Source organism: Haliotis rubra, unplaced genomic scaffold, assembly GCF_003918875.1.
Source record: "Haliotis rubra isolate DU_JTF1 unplaced genomic scaffold, ASM391887v1 Scf736, whole genome shotgun sequence".
In the NCBI taxonomy this organism is placed as follows: Eukaryota; Metazoa; Mollusca; class Gastropoda; order Lepetellida; family Haliotidae; genus Haliotis; species Haliotis rubra.
In genome coordinates this window covers 243,245-262,400 of record NW_025767453.1, presented here as the reverse complement: position 1 = coordinate 262,400, position 19,156 = coordinate 243,245, and the positions used below count along the sequence as shown (strand labels likewise).

The window sequence follows — 19,156 nt, the reverse complement described above, 5'->3', positions numbered from 1 at the left end:
ACATATATTTAATGTACATGTATATTAAAATATGTAGTTTCACAAAATAACATGGCTAATGAGTTTTGAAATGTTATATTTTTTGCTTAAAAGGGGCCAACAAGCCAAATAATTGCTTTTATTTCTGATTTGCAAATATCAAGTAACGTATCAAAACATTCAAAATGAGAAAATAAATTGTATCATGCTTCAGAGGTACAGATAAGCTGCGTATCTGCATAAATTACGCAAATATTTATGTGAAAACTCAATTCTTATCAAGTCTATTGTGTACAAGTACCCTTGTGTTTTTGTAAATACTCAATAAATTTTATCTTACATGCGTACACACAAATGGAAAATGGCAAAATACCCAATTGAGTTTGAGTGAGGTGGGTACAATGTAATTGGTTACTCATAGGAAAGTTAGGATATCCAATTGAGATGAACACAAGCGAGTACATAACTCAATGACCAAAAATGTTATCTGTAGCTCTGATGCTTACTTGAAGCTCTACTGCCAAACATACTTGCACTACCAAATCCAGGCATAAACACAAAAAACAATTTAATTAAATAAGGAAATTGATAATGTTATGGTAATCTATGGACATTGGCACTAATTGTTATGGTAGTGACACAATAATGGTAGTGACATTTTTAGTAGTAGCCAGCTTATAAGTTTACATTAAAAGATGATTTCATGAAATTTGTCAGTCAGATATTTTAGACTGTTTAAAGAATATGTAATAGGCAAAAGACTGCCTGTTACGGCAGTGACACTGTGGCAGTATATAATGTCATCACTGTAACGGCCCTATCACAGCCGTGTTGATCTACACCATACTCTACAGAAGGCAGTACTGAGTGACAGGGTTATGACTGTCGAATGTGAAATCTTGGACACTATAGGACATAAGTTCTATATAAATGTTCTACATAGACTGTTATATGTAAATAGAAAAAATATGTATTTTTGTTCATAACCCTGAATAAAATAAAATATATAATTTATTACTATAGTTTGGCATGAAATGCATGTGGACCCGGTTTTTTGTAAATATCTCTTCATCCAATGATCCAATCGATCTCAAACTGTGCAAGTGGATGTTTTGTCAGACAACCTAATCACATTGTAAATAACCGATTTTATGCATTTGTATTAAAGAATCTGTCTATGTAACTGTCAACAAAATAAACAGCAGAATGCAGACTGCTTGCAGAGGGAGGGAGCCAATGACCTGTAACAGCGGCAGTGTTGGGTCATAAAGGTCAACGTTCGTCAATGTAGGTCAGCTATGCACGTGACAGGTATGAAGAGGTGTCACAGGTCGTGAATAGGGTAAGGTGGGTGCCAACTGTTAACCATCAAGCGGAGTTTGTTTCTCTGAGTTGTTCAACATTAACCACAAAACCCATTAGTGAGAATTATTCTGTAGGATAAAATCTTTAAATTTGTAATGTTAATGTCATATTTTGTTTATGCAGTACCTAAGTGGAAATGCATTTAAAGAACACAGAAAGTATATTTACACTAAATCATTAATCGGACCACCTATGGTTGGAACTCAACAACTGTTAAAGCCCCGTTCCCTCGGACACAAGCACACACAATCATGCACACTTATTGAAGAAAAGATAGAACGAAGACAAAAGTGTTATGTTTTGATGTCGTTCACATTCCAAATTAAGCAATGCATTCCTAATAGCTTTAAGCATATAGCAGTGTTCACGAATAGCGTCTGACCCTCTGACAAATCCGACAGATTTGCCAACGGTCAGTCAGAAGTTTACAACCCCCCAGCCCCAGTGTCTGACTGTATATTTCACAATGACTTTGACTGAAGTTGTTTTATGTGACATTTGACACTTGTTTTCTGTTTATAAATCTTATGTTTAAAGAGCTACAGATAACTTTTTGGGTCATTGAGTTATGTACTCGCTTGTGTTCATCTCAATTGGGTATCCTAATTTTCCTTTGAGTAACCAAATAAATTGTACTCACCTCACTCAAACTCAATTGGGTATTTTGCCATTTTCCATTAATTTTAAAAATATAATAAAGTTTAAATGTTAGTGTTTGTTATTTATGTTTCATCTGTAATATGAAAAATGATAAGAAAGACTGCAAGTTGTCACGTTCATGTCCTGAAATAGAACCTCTCAATATACCTCAGTTATTTTATCTATCCACCGGTACCCAAGCTAAGATTTGACATTTTTGTGTGTACGCATGTAAGATCACATTTATTGAGTATTTACAAAAATTCAAGCGTACTTGTACGCAATAGACTTAATAGGAACTGAGTTTTCGCAAAAACAATTGCGTAATTTAGGCAGATACGCAGCTTATCTGTACCTCTGTGTTTGTTAATAATTTCAATGTCAATTATAAGAAATATTAAATCTGAAATGTGTGTTTAATTTTATTCCATGGGTCCTGAGCATTTTCAATGGGTCAGACAGACATCTGAAACTTACAGGACCCAATGTCCTGTGACTTTAAAACACCATTCGTGAACACTGATATAGATAGTTAATATTTATATTTTCATGATAATTTTATGTGAAATGAGTGTTTCATGTTACACTATGAGTCATTGGAATTAGTCAGTGCTGTCATTGTTAAAAGAAGTAATATTTATTTGAGCATGTCTGGCTGGATACTATTATTATCTGTAAATATAATAACAGAATAAAACTTCATCAAGTTCCCTCCATTCTTCCACAGATGAGTCATCAGTGTCTAGATGAATGACAACTGGATTAACTGTTTGCTCCTTCAAGCCATCTTTGAGCCAGTACTCTTTCTCCACCTTCTTGACATGTTCAACACATGCATGCCAACATGCAATGTCAATGTCACATATAGCAGTGTTGACAATGTGCTTGACATCATTCAACTTGAATGATTGATTTTTCCGGGCCACTGTACTTTTAAGGTCTCCCCAGATAAGTTTGATTGGGTTGAGATCACAGTGGTACGGTGGTAATCTCAAGACCTTATGGCCGTGTTGGCGTAGCATGTTGTCAATGTTATATGTGGGTGGAGGTTTGTTAGGTTTAATCAAAGAGTACAACTGTGGTTTAGTGGCCTTAATTGAAAATTGTATATTGTTATTTGTTAGCCATTGCTGCATATCTGACTTCTTTGTATTGGAAGTTGGCACCTATTGTTTGGATCTCTAACACTGTGATAGGGAGCATTGTCCATGACAACAAGACTTTTGTAAGGCGGAGCTGGCAACAATTGTTCCTCAATATACTGTGTGAAAACTGTTGAGTTCATTTCTGTATGATAGTCCCTACCATCTGTGCTCTTTGACCGAAATACCAGATCACACCCAGGTAGGAATCCACGGTGGGAACCAGCATGAAGAACGATTAAACGTTCACCTTTGCCTGTTGGTATTTTCCTACCATCACTGGTATCAGTGGGTAGCCACTGTCTGGCAGCAGTATGGTTTGCATTGACCCAGGTCTCATCCAGATATATAGGTTCGAACCCATCCTCTCTTGCCTGCTTAATTTCTCTCAGAAAGTTACACCTTATTTTCACAATATCAGATCTCTCACACATTACAAGTTTCTGGTTTGCTACCTTCTTGTACTTGTATCTAAATTTGAGCAGTAGTTTGCTTAACATAAACCTAGAAACATTAATGTCGTGATCCTCTGCAAGGATGTGTTTTAACTTTCTTTTGGATAGGTGTTCATTTCTAGCAAATAGCCGGCGAATGACATCTCTGATGACCCTGATGTCAAAAGAATCTAACTTTGGATGCCTACCTTTTTGTACAAGGTTTTGTTTATTGGTTGTTGGTTTATTTTTCACAATTTTTAGCACGATGTTCTTTTTCATGCCAAGAGCAAAAGTTGTACGTTTCATGTAATCCTACACCTTATAAATCGTTTTGCTACGTTTGCTCTCTTTTTAAAAAAAATTAAACACATTTCTAATTAAACGTTTAAAATCATCTGAATAAGCTTTCATGATGACAGCTAGAAGTAGTCAATGTGAATGATCCAAACGGTCTATCACTGTGCAGTGCACCTTTATGACCCAACACTGCCGCTGTTACAGGTCATTGGCTCTGCGGTCTGCTGTTTATTTTGTTGACAGTTACATTGACAGATTCTTTAATACAAATGCATAAAATCAGTGATTTACAATGTGATTAGGTTGTCTGACAAAACATCCACTTGCACAGTTTGAGATCGATTGGATCATTGGATGAAGAGATATTTACAAAAAACCGGGTCCACATGCATTTCATGCCAAACTATAAGTGATTGTTTGTATTCACTACTGATTAATGGGTTAAACCTTCACAGACTGGGGTAATCAGTATGCTAAAGTGTGTGCAGTCACCCAGAAATGTTGTTGTTATAAGCTGTGGAAGTTTTGGGATGTGAAGTTTTGGGAGGATACCCTTGACAATGTTTTCATAAAGAAAAGGCAATTCTAATATCTATCCTCAATCCAATACCCATCTAGGATGAATCACTGGATTAATTATTTTGATGCACTTAAAATCAAATACTATAGATGAAGCTGGCTCCTCCCTCAATAAATGCACAGCCTTTAACCTGTTGAATTCGAATAATATTTTTGAATGCACAGAATGTAAAGATACAACAAGCTGTCCACTTGACACCGAGGTGACAACCTATCAAGGTGTAGGACTACACACAAAACGCTTGTGTATATATATATATATGGCTGTGTTCAGATGCAGGTCACACATTTACAGGGTAAAACAGTGGCTAGTGACATCTTGTCCCTACATTCCCAACACTACAAGTATCACATTGTGTAACATGCAGAGTGATGGGATTATACTGATTTCAGACACTGTATTTCCGCCTTTGTATTCTGAGGCTGAAGGTGCTTTTCCATTGAAATACAGTTTGTATGAACCTAAGAATATCCAGTGTTTCAGTTATCACCAGGGAATGAACGAAAGGAAATTAAACATGTCATGAAAATCTCTACTGCACAATAGGTAATTGGCTGATACTAATTGGCACTAATGTGTTGTTGCAACAGTTAAAAGTACTGTCATAATCCATCTGAGATGATATCATGATGAGTTTCATTAACCAAGTTTAGTAGCTTCTGTTTGTCCACCTCAAGCAATACAGTGTAAGTTTTGATTGTGTAGAACATACAAAGAAACATTTTCTCCAAGAATACACATAAACAACTGGATAATGTGGTACCATCTGATTGTGAAATACGACATACATTGCTTTGCCACGAACAGTACAATATGATGCCACCCATTTACCAAGCCTTTACAATCATAAAAACAGGCTTGACTTGAGACAGGACTACACAATGCCTTCAGAAAGAGGTCAAATGTAACATATGTTATATTTGGGATTACACTTTCTTTGTAATCTGACTTGAGACAGGTTTTACACCTGTTAACACTGTATATGTGTTTCTCAACTTTATGTCTTGTACTGACAATGAGTAAGTTAGAGGAAATACCCATTAGACACCTGAACTACGGACCTTCCCTTGTGAAGGAATGCTGTGGATCTCAGTGCCAGGATAAAAGTTACTCACTCATGGCTACAATCCATTATTCCTCATAGCTGTTTGTTTTTTTCTCAGATAACAGAAAATAGTCCAGCCAAAAAAAATGTTCATAAACTTTAAGATGATACCTTTGATTCTGATTGAATTCAAACAAGATACAACTTTTATCCAAAAAAAAATAAGGAACACCTAATAAGAATGAGTATACATCTATTGGTACTGTTGAGAGTGTAGCACAGTACTGATGTTGACCAATGATATCTGAACCACCTGTCACCAGTGTACTCAGGGTCATGGACTATGGGCCCAAAGCACTGGTACATTGATCAGCCCACTTACATCCTGCTACCTTGGAGTAAGTTAAACCAGGCAGGTTTATTACCAATGCCACTGAAACTAACTGGAGACCATTTGAGCAACATCACTCCTGGAGTAAAACTAAAAGGAACCACAAGAGAATCCCAGCAACAAACTTCATTGCATGATATTAGGCACAGCGTGCTATATTTATATCATGGGTACAGGAATCAGTAATACTATTTTTCCAGCTTTGGCCACCTGCTTCCATAATTCTTTTCCATATAAAACAAATGTAGACATTTAGCTATAATATCATCAATGAGTACACATGTTATTTCCAATAGAGTAATATTGCATGTTTTAGTTGTTATGTTTTAAACCTGCTCTGATCCATCAATATTCTGTGATGTTATTATTTGTATTTTCCATGGATACCCAGATGATATCCCAGAAAACTCAAATAGTTTGTGAGCTATGCGATAATGGTGACAAAGTCACCTCCTTGTGATTCTGCATGTTCTGTTTACTAGGGCTGTGTATTGGCAACTAAACTGTAATATATTGTGACACTGGTATCCATATTGAGGTACTACCACCACCAGCTGGAATCTAAGGAAACTGCCAGAGGTCATAGAGAGGTCAGGAGATCCCAACCAGCAATCAAACATGACCAAGGAACACACCTACCTATTGGGAGTTATTAATTTAATTATCTGTGCTGGCTTCCATGTCATCATGCTTATTAGCCATAGAAGGACTATTTCTGCCCGGATTAAGCCCTGGCTTCTATTTGTTTATTGCTATTACCAATCAGAGCCAGTTGACACTGGCTTCCCTTGTTGTTACTCTATCACTGTTGTTGTTCCACATGTACTTACATAGCTATCTGTATCCTAGTTTTTCATTCACCTGTTGAAGGAGTTACAATATATTCAGAAACACTGTGTTCCTCAAAATAAAGAGTAAAAATCATGATTTTGAGAGCTTTCAGAAACCCTAGTTCCCAAAGCACAGCTTTGATTTTCGAAATCTATGTATCATTTTGCAGCTAAGTCTATCAGTCTCTTGTCAAACTCAGTTGTATCAGCCCTGTAAATAGACTCACTGCAGCTTATGAGCCTTAGCAGGCATTGCCAGATAGGCAAGTAGATGCCCGAGTATAGTGCCTCTCAGATTAATGCTAAGTCTCTGAATAAAATTCACACTTGCTTTACTCACAGCTTTCACATGACTAAAACAGCTGGACGAAAGTGAAAATAATGTGGTCAAGGGACTGCGAGACAGATTAAGAGCCTCTTTTCATGTCAAATTTAGATAATATACCACCTTTCATTCAGTGAGAAGCAGGGCACATGACCAGATGCTGACATGTATAAGCAATACAATAATGTACAAACTTGTTTGATTTTCCTACTTACCGTAGTTAGGAAATGACAAAAGCACTACAAGCACTACTTCACTCAACACAAAAAATAAGTGTTCTTTCTGAGTGTGTGAAAGCATTTTCTTGATAGAATATACTTACTATCATCTATCTCCCTGAACAAACTGAAGAAATGTACCCCCAAAATATTGACTCTATTAAACATATTGAAAGTAATAGTCATCTAATGACCGACACATAGACTCTACAAGTTCATTGACTAACTTAAGAATCTATTCTATTCTATTCCTATCTATCTATCTATCTATCTATCTATCTACTTGTCATTATCATGATGGCAAATTTGATGTTCTGTAAATGCATTATGATGTACTGTCAATATGGTGGATTCGTAGAGGTACAGAGTCGTGCAAAAAGTATTCGGACACTTGACGTAATTTCCATAGATTTGCATGTTAATTTAGTGTAGCATAAATAATTTTCATGAATTTAATTTTCGTAAGCTACAAGTCAGATTTTGCACATTATGGAGGAATCATCTTACCTACAATCACATAATTTCTGTTTAATTTTCCATTGCTTATTTATTGAATGGCAACAATTTAATCAAAATATGTACAGTGCCGTGAACTCCTTTAACATGGCGGCGTATGGGATTGTACATTGTGGAACCATACGCAAGTTGATATTAAAATGTGATGTCATTAGTTAAATAGTGGTCGGAAAATTGAACTTAACTTAGAGATGATTTCAAATTTGCCTATCAAATTTTACAAATATCCATCCTAAACTCACTTCATGAAAATTATTTATGCTACACTGAAATAACATGTAAGTCTATGGAAATTATGTCAAGTGGCCGAATACTTTTTGAACGGGTCTGTAGTTCGTTATAGACATTTCTCATCTAATGACATTATTCAAATGTTTGTTGTAACCACCAAACAAAAGATTACATCGCAGCACCACCTGAGCATTAGTACACACATGTTGTTCTCATGATACAGTTGGTTGTTCTATGACTGTCAGTGGAAACATGAAGCCCCATTTATAAGGTGAAACTGTGAAAACCATATGTATCGGGAGATTCCAAAAAGGGTCCACAAACTATAATTGGAGCACATGTTTAGGCTCCCATCATTGTGCTCTTGAACAGACATTTTTCACTGAACAGTGATGAGCTGTGGGGTGATGACACAAGTTTTCACAGATTGAACTGGAAGAATAATGACAAATTGCCCACTGGCCAAAAACCTGGCATTTGGGATAACTACTAAGAAACCTAGAAACTTGCTTGGCAACGTAGAAATCCTTTACCACTACATAGAATTGCTTCACAACACAAACCAACCTTGCTGTGATTTGCCAAAATATTCTAAAAATATCACATGCTATCTCTTAGATTATTCTACAAATCACTAGGGAGTTAGTGCACTCACTCTTGACTTTCTGTCAGAGGGCACATGCGTTATCATATCCCCCCATATCCGAACTCCTCTCTAGATTAGAATCCCTACGTTGGTAAGTTCATCAGAGTTTATAGGACCACTTACATTTACCGTTTCAAACAGTTTCTATGGGGCTTCTCACCACAAAACAACAGGAGAGCACACAATAATGGTCTGAACAAGCAGTTCAATATGATAGCTCACTTCCTGGCTTTGTGCTGAAACTAAGCTATCGGGTCTGTAGATTATCCAAAGGACTACATGAACAATTACAGAAGCAGATTGTTTAGACTTACAATATACTGGAGCCTGCTGTTTAAATCAAATGAAATCTAAAATGATATTCACAGAGCCTGATCTCACCAAACTGTTTGACAGTTCTGTTTCTCACTTCCACTCTACATACATGTTGTTCCACTAATTACAACGTGTTTTTCCACTTTACCTGTAACATTATAATTGCAGAGGCCCAGATAAGCTGCGTATCTGGGGTAAAATACGCATAGAAAATTTCCAATTACACCTTAAAAAATAATTGCAGCTTACCAATTACGCATTAAAAAATCTATATGCACAAGGTTTAGAACATATGCATACGGAATATATTTGTAAACATCATGTGCGTTATTAAAGACATTGATTGCTATTGCTAGTATTGATTGACAGGTTATGTTAGCACATTGTCCAATCCTCGGCTAAAATCCAGCAGTCACACCTAAAGCAATAAATCTGAAGTCAGCGATACTCACTTTGCTTTTATTATTTTGTCTAAGATGATTTAATTTATTTTTGGTCTCTCAGCAACTTCTCACGAACAATGGTTACACACATCAGTGATATTTTGAACTGTTGCTGAAGTCACAGACATTGTGAAAATGCTAACATGGTCTAACATGAGTGATTTTGTATGAAATCCATTTCCGTAACATTTAAGTTGGTCTTGAATAGGTATGACATATGGCAGTACACACCTGCTTAGTAAACGTACCCAATGACAAATAGTTAGGTGAGTACAGTCACTGAAATACACACACATTTGAAAGCAGTGGGTAACGGAAAAAGAAATACCCACTCAACATTCATAATACCCACTCCATAAAAATACAGTGGGTACAGTACCCACACAAGCTAAATGTTATCTGAAGCCCTGTATTTGCACTCAGCAGTTCGGGATGCTTGATCAGCAACACATGACACATTAAACAATTCACCAACAAACTGAGCACAAACGCCCTTGACTGTGAATCACAAAGAGAAGAAGGCACCACCCTGTTGAAGTGACTAACAGCAGGCAGCCATATCCTAGACAGTCTAGGGCAGCACAAATAATGTCTCTTCCACATTTCTGCCTTAACATTCCTCAACACAGCAACTATGCTGCCTTCACACTCAACACAGCAACAATGCTACCTTCACATTCCTCAACACAGCAACAATGCTACCTTCACATTCCTCAACACAGCAACTATGCTGCCTTCACATTCCTCAACACAGCAACTATGCTGCCTTCACACTCCTCAACACAGCAACTATGCTGCCTTTACTCTCCTCAACAAAGCAACAATGCTGCCTTCACACTCAACACAGCAACTATGCTGCCTTCACACTCCTCAACACAGCAACTATGCTGCCTTCACACTCAACACAGCAACTATGCTGCCTTCACACTCCTTAACACAGCAACTATGCTGCCTTCACACTCCTCAACACAGCAACAATGCTACCTTCACATTCCTCAGGGGCGGTGGGGTAGCCTAATGGTTAAAGCGTTGGCTCGTCACGCCGAAGACCCGGGTTCGATTCCACACATGGGCACAATGTGTTAAGCCCATTTCTGGTGTCCCCCGCCGTGATGTTGCTGGAATATTGCTAAAAGCGGCATAAAACTAAACTCAGTCAGTCAGTCAGTCACATTCCTCAACACAGCAACAATGCTGCCTTCACATTCCTCAACACAGCAACTATGCTGCCTTCACACTCAACACAGCAACTATGCTGCCTTCACACTCCTCAACACAGCAACTATGCTGCCTTCACACTCAACACAGCAACTATGCTGCCTTCACACTCAACACAGCAACAATGCTGCCTTCACATTCCTCAACACAGCAACTATGCTGCCTTCACACTCAACACAGCGACATTGCTGCCTTCACTCTCCTCAACACAGCAACACTGATGCATTCACACTCCTCAATACAGCAACATTTCTACACTGTCACATTCCTGTCTTCACATCTCTGAACAGTCACATTCCTGCCTTCATACATCTGTACAGTCACATTCCTCCGTTCACATCTCTGTACAGTCACATTCCTGCCTTCATACATCTGTACAGTCACATTCCTGCCTTCATACATCTGTACAGTCACATTCCTCCGTTCACATCTCTGTACAGTCACATTCCTCCGTTCACATCTCTGTACAGTCACATTCCTGCCTTCATATATCTGTACAGTCACATTCCTGCCTTTACATCTCTGTAGTCACATTGCTGCCTTCACATCTCTGTACAGTCACACCCCTGCCTTCACATCTCTGTACAGTCACATTGCTGCCTTCACATCTCTGTACAGTCACATTGCTGCCTTCACATCTCTGTACAGTCACATTTCTGCCTTCACATCTCTGTACAGTCACACCCCTGCCTTCACATCTCTGTACAGTCACATTCCTGCCTTCACATCTCTGTACAGTCACATTCCTGCCTTCATACATCTGTACAGTCACATCCATGCCTCCATATCTCTGTACAGTCACATTCCTGCCTTCACATCTCTGTACAGTCACATTGCTGCCTTCACATCTCTGTACAGTCACATCCCTGCCTTCACATCTCTGTACAGTCACATTCCTGCCTTCACATCTCTGTACAGTCACATTCCTGCCTTCACAACTCTGTACAGTCAAATTGCTGCCTTCACATCTCTGTACAGTCAAATTGCTGCCTTCACATCTCTGTACAGTTACACTGACATACTGCAACTTTTGCAATATTGTTGCAATAGCGTGGGGTACTATTACAATGCAATAGTGAAAACAGACCTAGCAGTCTTCCCCCACTGTAGTCAGATAGCTGCTTTCACACATCACTGTACAATGACATTCCAGCAACCTTCAGCTAGGCCATTTACCATGGCATTCTATGGTTTGTAATTGACAATAATTAAAGATTTTTTGTCTAATTAACTTGCTTTAAGATCAGAACCTAAACTTAAAAAGCAAACGTATTTCAAGCAACCGTGGTGATTACTGATGAACCAAATACCAAGGGAGTCAGGCATTTATTCAGAGAATCTTCAAGACAGAAAGAGTTCATTTTTTTGTTTGAAATGTAACTCGCTCTTACAGTTGGCCTGGCCTGGGAGAAGTAAACAGTCTGTGAAATCTGTCAATAGCTTGATTGTTAGTAGGAACAACTGAAACCCTCAATTTCTCTAAGTTAAAGAACCCACATTGCCACAAAGATGTCTCTATCCATAAAAAGCCTTATTTGAAGCTCATCAATGAAATGTCTCTGATTGCCCACTTCAGTGTAATCAGACCTCAAATCATTGCCAGATGACACAATTTATTGACTGTCTCCCCCATTAAACAGTAGGCCATTATTGGACGACCTGTCCAGAACCAGCAGGCACACATATATACTGTCTACCACATCTCCCATAGAACACTTTATTTGTTGCTAGCCTTGAAAATGCTCTCATTCCTCTTATTCCTGACAATGCAACTGATAGACTTGCAGACTGTGCTAAAACTAAACATTATTCTTTGAAAATACCTTTGGCCTTTCTCATTAAAGACTGTGTGAATGGAATGAAAACTACTCACATGAATAATGATGTCCAAAAAAAATTCACCACGTACATGGGCCCACACTGAGAGACATCCAGCCACATAAACAACCTTCACCATGTACATGGGCCCACACTGAGAGACATCCAGCCACATAAACAACCTTCACCATGTACATGGGCCCACACTGAGAGTCATCCAGCCAGATAAACAACCTTCACCATGTACATGGGCCCACACTGAGAGACATCCAGCCACATAAACAACCTTCACCATGTACATGGGTCCACACTGAGAGACATCCAGCCACATAAACAACCTTCACCATGTACATGGGCCCACACTGAGAGTCATCCAGCCACATAAACAACCTTCACCATGTACATGGGCCCACACTGAGAGTCATCCAGCCACATAAACAACCTTCACCATGTACATGGGCCCACACTGAGACATCCAGCCACATAAACAACCTTCACCATGTACATGGGCCCACACTGAGAGTCATCCAGCCAGATAAACAACCTTCACCATGTACATGGGCCCACACTGAGAGACATCCAGCCACATAAACAACCTTCACCATGTACATGGGCCCACACTGAGAGTCATCCAGCCAGATAAACAACCTTCACCATGTACATGGGCCCACACTGAGAGACATCCAGCCACATAAACAACCTTCACCATGTACATGGGCCCACACTGAGAGACATCCAGCCACATAAACAACCTTCACCATGTACATGGGCCCACACTGAGAGACATCCAGCCACATAAACAACCTTCACCATGTACATGGGCCCACACTGAGAGACATCCAGCCACATAAACAACCTTCACCATGTACATGGGCCCACACTGAGAGACATCCAGCCACATAAATAACCTTCACCATGTACATGGGCCTACACTGAGAGACATCCAGCCACATAAACAACCTTCACCATGTACATGGGCCCACACTGGGAGACATCCAGCCACATAAACAACATTCACCACATACATGGGCCCACACGGAGAGACATCAAGCCACATAAACAACCTTCACCACGGACATGGGCCTACACTGAAAGACATCCAGCCAGATAAACAACCTTCACCATGTACAGAGATGGATGTACAGAAAATGGCATTACCTGTCTACTTTGTCCTTGTCAATCAAGGTGAACTAAGAAAGAGCTAATATACAAATGAAAATAATGACCAGTGTGCCCACAACATTATTAATTGACTGTCCGTCAGTACATTTAAATTCAACCACATCACATAGAATTACAAGAGGGCCAATACAGGCTAAGCAGGCCCATACAGTTTATACACGTGATTGCATTTAGTATGGGTAGTCAAATAATAAACATGTCATTAAATGCTATAAAATAGTATAATATTATTGCAATGTTGGTCAATGGTACCTTTATCTAACAATGAGAAGCTGTCATGAATCGCCTTGTAGTCTTGCACTAATATTGTGCAAAGGATCATGGCGAGACAAAATCCGTATTCCCATCTACGGTTGATGTTACCTCTTATACTAACAAGCTGTGAGAGGTCCAGAGTTTACATAGGGCCATTCATGATCATGTCGTCTGCCTCGAGATAATAGTTTCAACTTGGCTACAAAAAAGGACAAAGTCTGGAGACAATTTAATGACAGAATGTCAATACAGATAGCTATTTATAGGTCCAGTGTTAGTCTCGTCCACTTCTTGTTCTTCCAGTGACTGGCCTCAATCAAGCACACAACTTAAGATGTGGAAATGACTTCATGACTAAAATTTCAAACCCATGCATAACTTATATGTTTAGTCTAGGTGAACAAGGTCAAAACACAAGTGGGGAGTATTTTGCTATTTTACCTAAAATCTGCAGCTGAACATGATATCCCACAAAACACTTGAAGCCCTAGAACAATGAATTAGGAATGACACAGTAAGGATTTTCCTTGTCATATTTCATCCCATGTTTAAAGCATGCTCAAAGTATCTTCCCTTATTACCAGAAAGTTCATAAAATGCATTTAATTTGAGAGGACACCATGGTATTAATGTAATATACCTTTGACATTGAAAAGAATGTTCAGGTACTAAACACCGCACCTTCCTACTCCGCCACCTCCCTTCCTAAATTGTTGATTATTATAGGTACACATTTTCAGTATGCTTCAGGCTCAGAGAGACTGTCTGAACAGACAGACGATGAATGAGCAGGTGATGGACCATATACACAGGCATCATGCCATATGCTTTTTGAGAAGTGGCTCAAAAGTTCTGATCCTAACCATGACGAAATGGTTCAGATGGAATCAATTGATCCCGCTGCATGGAATGCTTGCTCCAGGCTACATAAATAGAGATTACTACCCATGTGTCTCTCAGATACCAGTTATCTTATAAGTTGTAAATCGTATCTGACAGACACAAGAACAGTGATCTGTTTCTTACACTCCATCAAATCACACCACTTTAGGGTCAAATAGATTCAAATATCATATTATCACATCTAGGGCTGTAGCGATGCATCAAACTATCAATGGATTGCAATTGTTGAGTCTTCGATAGCAATTAATTGATGGTAGAAACAAAAAACTATCGATGTGACTATTGATAGTTTAATAATTGACTTCCGTTGATAAATGGAACACAGGAAGTACCAGATTCTTTCACTTTGATTTAGAATTATCCGCCATTACCTCTTAAATAAACTTGACTGTTTACTTGATCTGGGTTTCAAGTTTCTTGCCAGTTATTAAAAGAGAGTGAAACTACTTCAACTTGCTTATGTTTCATATAAACTGTACATTCATTTGGGAAATGACTTCAAATGAGACAATTCAAGGAGACAAAAACAACTATTGCAATATTATTGCAATAGTTGGTCGCAATAGACTATCGCTATCGCAATAGTACAGTGTTCACGAATAGCGTCTGACCCTCTGACAAATCAGGCAGATTTGCCAACGGTCCGACAGAAGTCTGCAACCCGCCGGCCCCAATGTCAGACTGTATATTTCACAATGACTTTGACTGAAGTTGTTATATGTGACATGTGACACTTGTTTGCCCTTTATAAATCTTACGTTTGTTAAAAATTTCAATGCCAATTATAAGAAATGTTGAATATGAAATGTGTGTTTAATTTTATTCTATGGGTCCTGTGAATTTTGAATGGGTCAGACAGACATCTGAAACTTACAGGACCCAATGTCCTGTTACTTTGAAACAGCATTCGTGAACACTGAATAGTATGTTGCAAAAGACTATCGCTATCACAACAGCTGTTTCCCTGTCAATAGATACCCCTAATCTCATCATAGTAGTGCAATAATGCACAACCCAATGTTTATAAATGAGTGATGTCACTCGGCTCCCTGGTTACTACAGATCCCCAAGGTGACCCACCATAAAACGTTTCTGCAGTGTGTGCTTCATCAAGGCCATAACGATGATGCAAACTAGACTAGATCAAAGAAAATTCACTAAACACTCTAAAATGACGATGTTGCAACATAAATTGTGAGTGTGACGTTATTGTATTCATTTTGGACAGTTGCTGGTGTTCTTCATTGAGTTTTGATACTGTTGTCATTATGAGAAGATGGTTTGGATATCTCTGCACATGGGTTTCTGTAGACTAACATCTAGTCTCTGAAATGAACATATCTTAACGAAAAAAGGTTCCTAATTTATAATCATAAAATATAATGAAAAGGAGCCCAGAGTAACCAAATAAATTGTTCTCACTCAAACTCATTTGGGTATGTTGCCATTTTCCATTAATTGTAAAAATATAATAAAGTTTAAATGTTATTACTATTGGATCTGTAATATGAGAAACGATAAGAAAGACTGCAAGTTGCCAAGTTCATGTGTTGAAATAGAACCTATGCATATACCTCAGTTATTTTATCTGTGCACCGGTACGCAAGCTAAGATTCAACATTTTCGTTTGTACACATATAAGATCAAATTTATTGAGCATTTGCAAAGATTCACGCGTACTTGTATGAAATAGATATAATAAGAATTGAGTTTTTACATAAATATTTGTGTAATTTACATAGATACGCAGCTTATCTGTACCTCTGACATATTCTAGACTTGCACGGGCTTTCTTGGATGTATTTGGTTCAGGGTCTGTATGACATACTAGGGTGTCTGCACTTGTGTAAAAGTTTACATTCTATGTTCCACCATGGACCAGAGCCAGAACTATTGAGAGTCTGCAATTAATGAGTGCTTGACATTGTTATGTTCACCATTAAGGGGGACTACCCTTCTTGCCACAGCTGTCTTGTATTGCAATGAGCCTGAAACTGCCACTTGGGACTTGTTGATGTCATGGTGTTGAGAAGATGACATGTTAGTTGATTACACTGTGTATGTGTTGTTATAAATATTCTAAGTGTTTTTATTGCATTAATTCCTGCACACATTATAACTGTGAAAGTTACAGGCAAGTATTAAGGTGTTTGGCACGAGAAACAGGTTTGCACTCAATTGAAGCATGAGTATCGCCTCAATGAATTTTAATCAGCAATGCAGTCTGTCCTAATCTGACCGTGTGTCATCACCATGGAGTAGCCAATCACAGTCTTGGAAATCAATTTCACGCATATGTTTGACACCAGTTTTCTCATAGGGGCTTCTCACCCTCATTTGGGTAAGAAAAGGTCCTTTACAACATATATTATGTCATCTTCATTTGGATAATGCTTGCCTAACTTTTTTTTTCAAATTTGGGAGGAAATATGGATATGGCAGTGTCAAATCTGATTAAAATCGAGGAAGTTAGATGAGTTCAAAGCTACAGTCATGCATGGTGAAATAACAAATAAAACATGAGTTTTGCAAAACATTTAGCTCTGATATTCTTACACAGCTGTCTTAATCAGTAAGAATAGCAGTGGCCAGTAATGGTTTGAATCCTAGAACAGTGAAGCCACCACTTGGCAGCTGGACCAGACTTTGTCTTTGTCTCGGATGGTTGTAAATCTAAGACAAATCCATGCTTACCAAGTGGTCAATAAAATGAGTTGGGTCAGCTTCAAAACAATGAAATTTCTCATGAGAGATGATGACCTGGACTGTTTCTGATCAGGTTTCAGAAGCTTTGGAACCCATCATGCTGAAACCTTTGACATGCACAGGTCATTCCTCTGAATGTTTTTAACTCCTTCATGAGAGATGATGACTCTATCAGTTATGTAATGACAGATGTGTTCCTCAATCCCCCACAATCATATTATGTACTTTATTAACATTTCCCTAAGTGGTGGCTGTTGAAGGTCTTACTGATACTCGACCATCTTTCCCCCTATCAACCTGACAGCCAACCTCTCTAAACTGACTGACTGACTGAGTTTAGTTTTACGCCGCTTTTAGCAATATTCCAGCAATATCACGGCGGGGGACACCAGAAATGGGCTTAACACATTGTGCCCATGTGTGGAATCGAACCCGGGTCTTCGGCGTGACGAGCCAACGCTTTTAACCACTAGGCTACCCCACCGCCCCACCTCTCTGAACAGTGACAAAGGAAGGCGTCTCATCCCCTCAGTTGACAACCCGTCCACATGGATGGCTGGTGGAGTTTCTTTTCAGTTGGAGATACCTGAAGGCCAATTTTGTCCCTTTGCATCTACAGAGAACACCTTGTCACTTTGATACCTGCAGAAACATGTTGCCTGGATGGGCATTACAAGGAGTCAATGCTGCCTGCGAGCATGGAAAGTATCGTACTGGGTCCTGTTGTCTTAAAGAAAACAATATTTTTCAAGAGTTAACATTGCAAATGTGAGAAAAGTCATTGATCAATGAGAACCCCCAAGAGATGTCATGGGTCAAAGATGGCCACAACTGTCATCACACACAAAAACTTGAGAGGTACACTAGATTCAAGCAAATGAAAAGCAGAAGAAATTACCTTCTCAAATGAAGGCGAGAATAATATTGATTAAACCTCCCAGTGTGAGGGCATGGCACTTCACTGGCTGTTGATAGCTGCCATATGGAAAACATCGAAGCATGCCCTTGCCAAGTCCTTTTATCTTATTTGATCTTTCTCAAGTGGAAAACTATTAAGTATCCAAATAAAGAGAGAAGGTCTTCAATGAAGTAATGCAAAATGTCTACAAATATTTTTCATGCAATTGGTGTCTCTCTTCCTTGAAAACAACTCTGTATGTTGTATTAGTCATTTGTGAATATGCTAAAACAAAGAAGTACTCATTAGAAGTACAGTATGAGCAACTATTTAATTATCTGTTCACATGTATGAGCACTGAAAAAATACCTGTATAGGCAAATATGTTTCAGTGCATACATCCATGTAGGCTGGTCCATGAGAAATCACCAAGTGCACATTTACGTTTCTATTTCTAATTTAAAGAATGGGATCAGGTGGAGTGTTTGAGATCAAGCCATAGAAGTAACTAGACGTGCAACGGTACGCCCATGCCGCGGTTCAGTATGTATTGCACTACACAGCTCTCGGTTCGGTACTTTTCAGTTCGGTTCATTAACAATAAAAATTAAAGTTCCAAGAAGAAATCTTCTTCGAACTGGGACCCAAACAAAAGTGCCTTTACATGAACTCGTTCATCCAACTGAATCGGCATGAGTTGTTGGTAATAGCACTTTGGCACAGAAATGTCAAAAACAGTATCTACATGAAGATGTCATCTGGAATTAAATTACATGG

The 19,156-nt window shown here is 38.7% G+C and overlaps 1 protein-coding gene across 1 annotated transcript in view; it reads right to left on the bottom strand.

Annotated features, from left to right (window-relative positions):
- Positions 1–19,156, bottom strand: part of LOC124259770 (contactin-5-like) — a 102,249-nt gene that overhangs the window by 50,835 nt on the left and 32,258 nt on the right. The gene's annotated exons all lie outside the window — the stretch shown is intronic.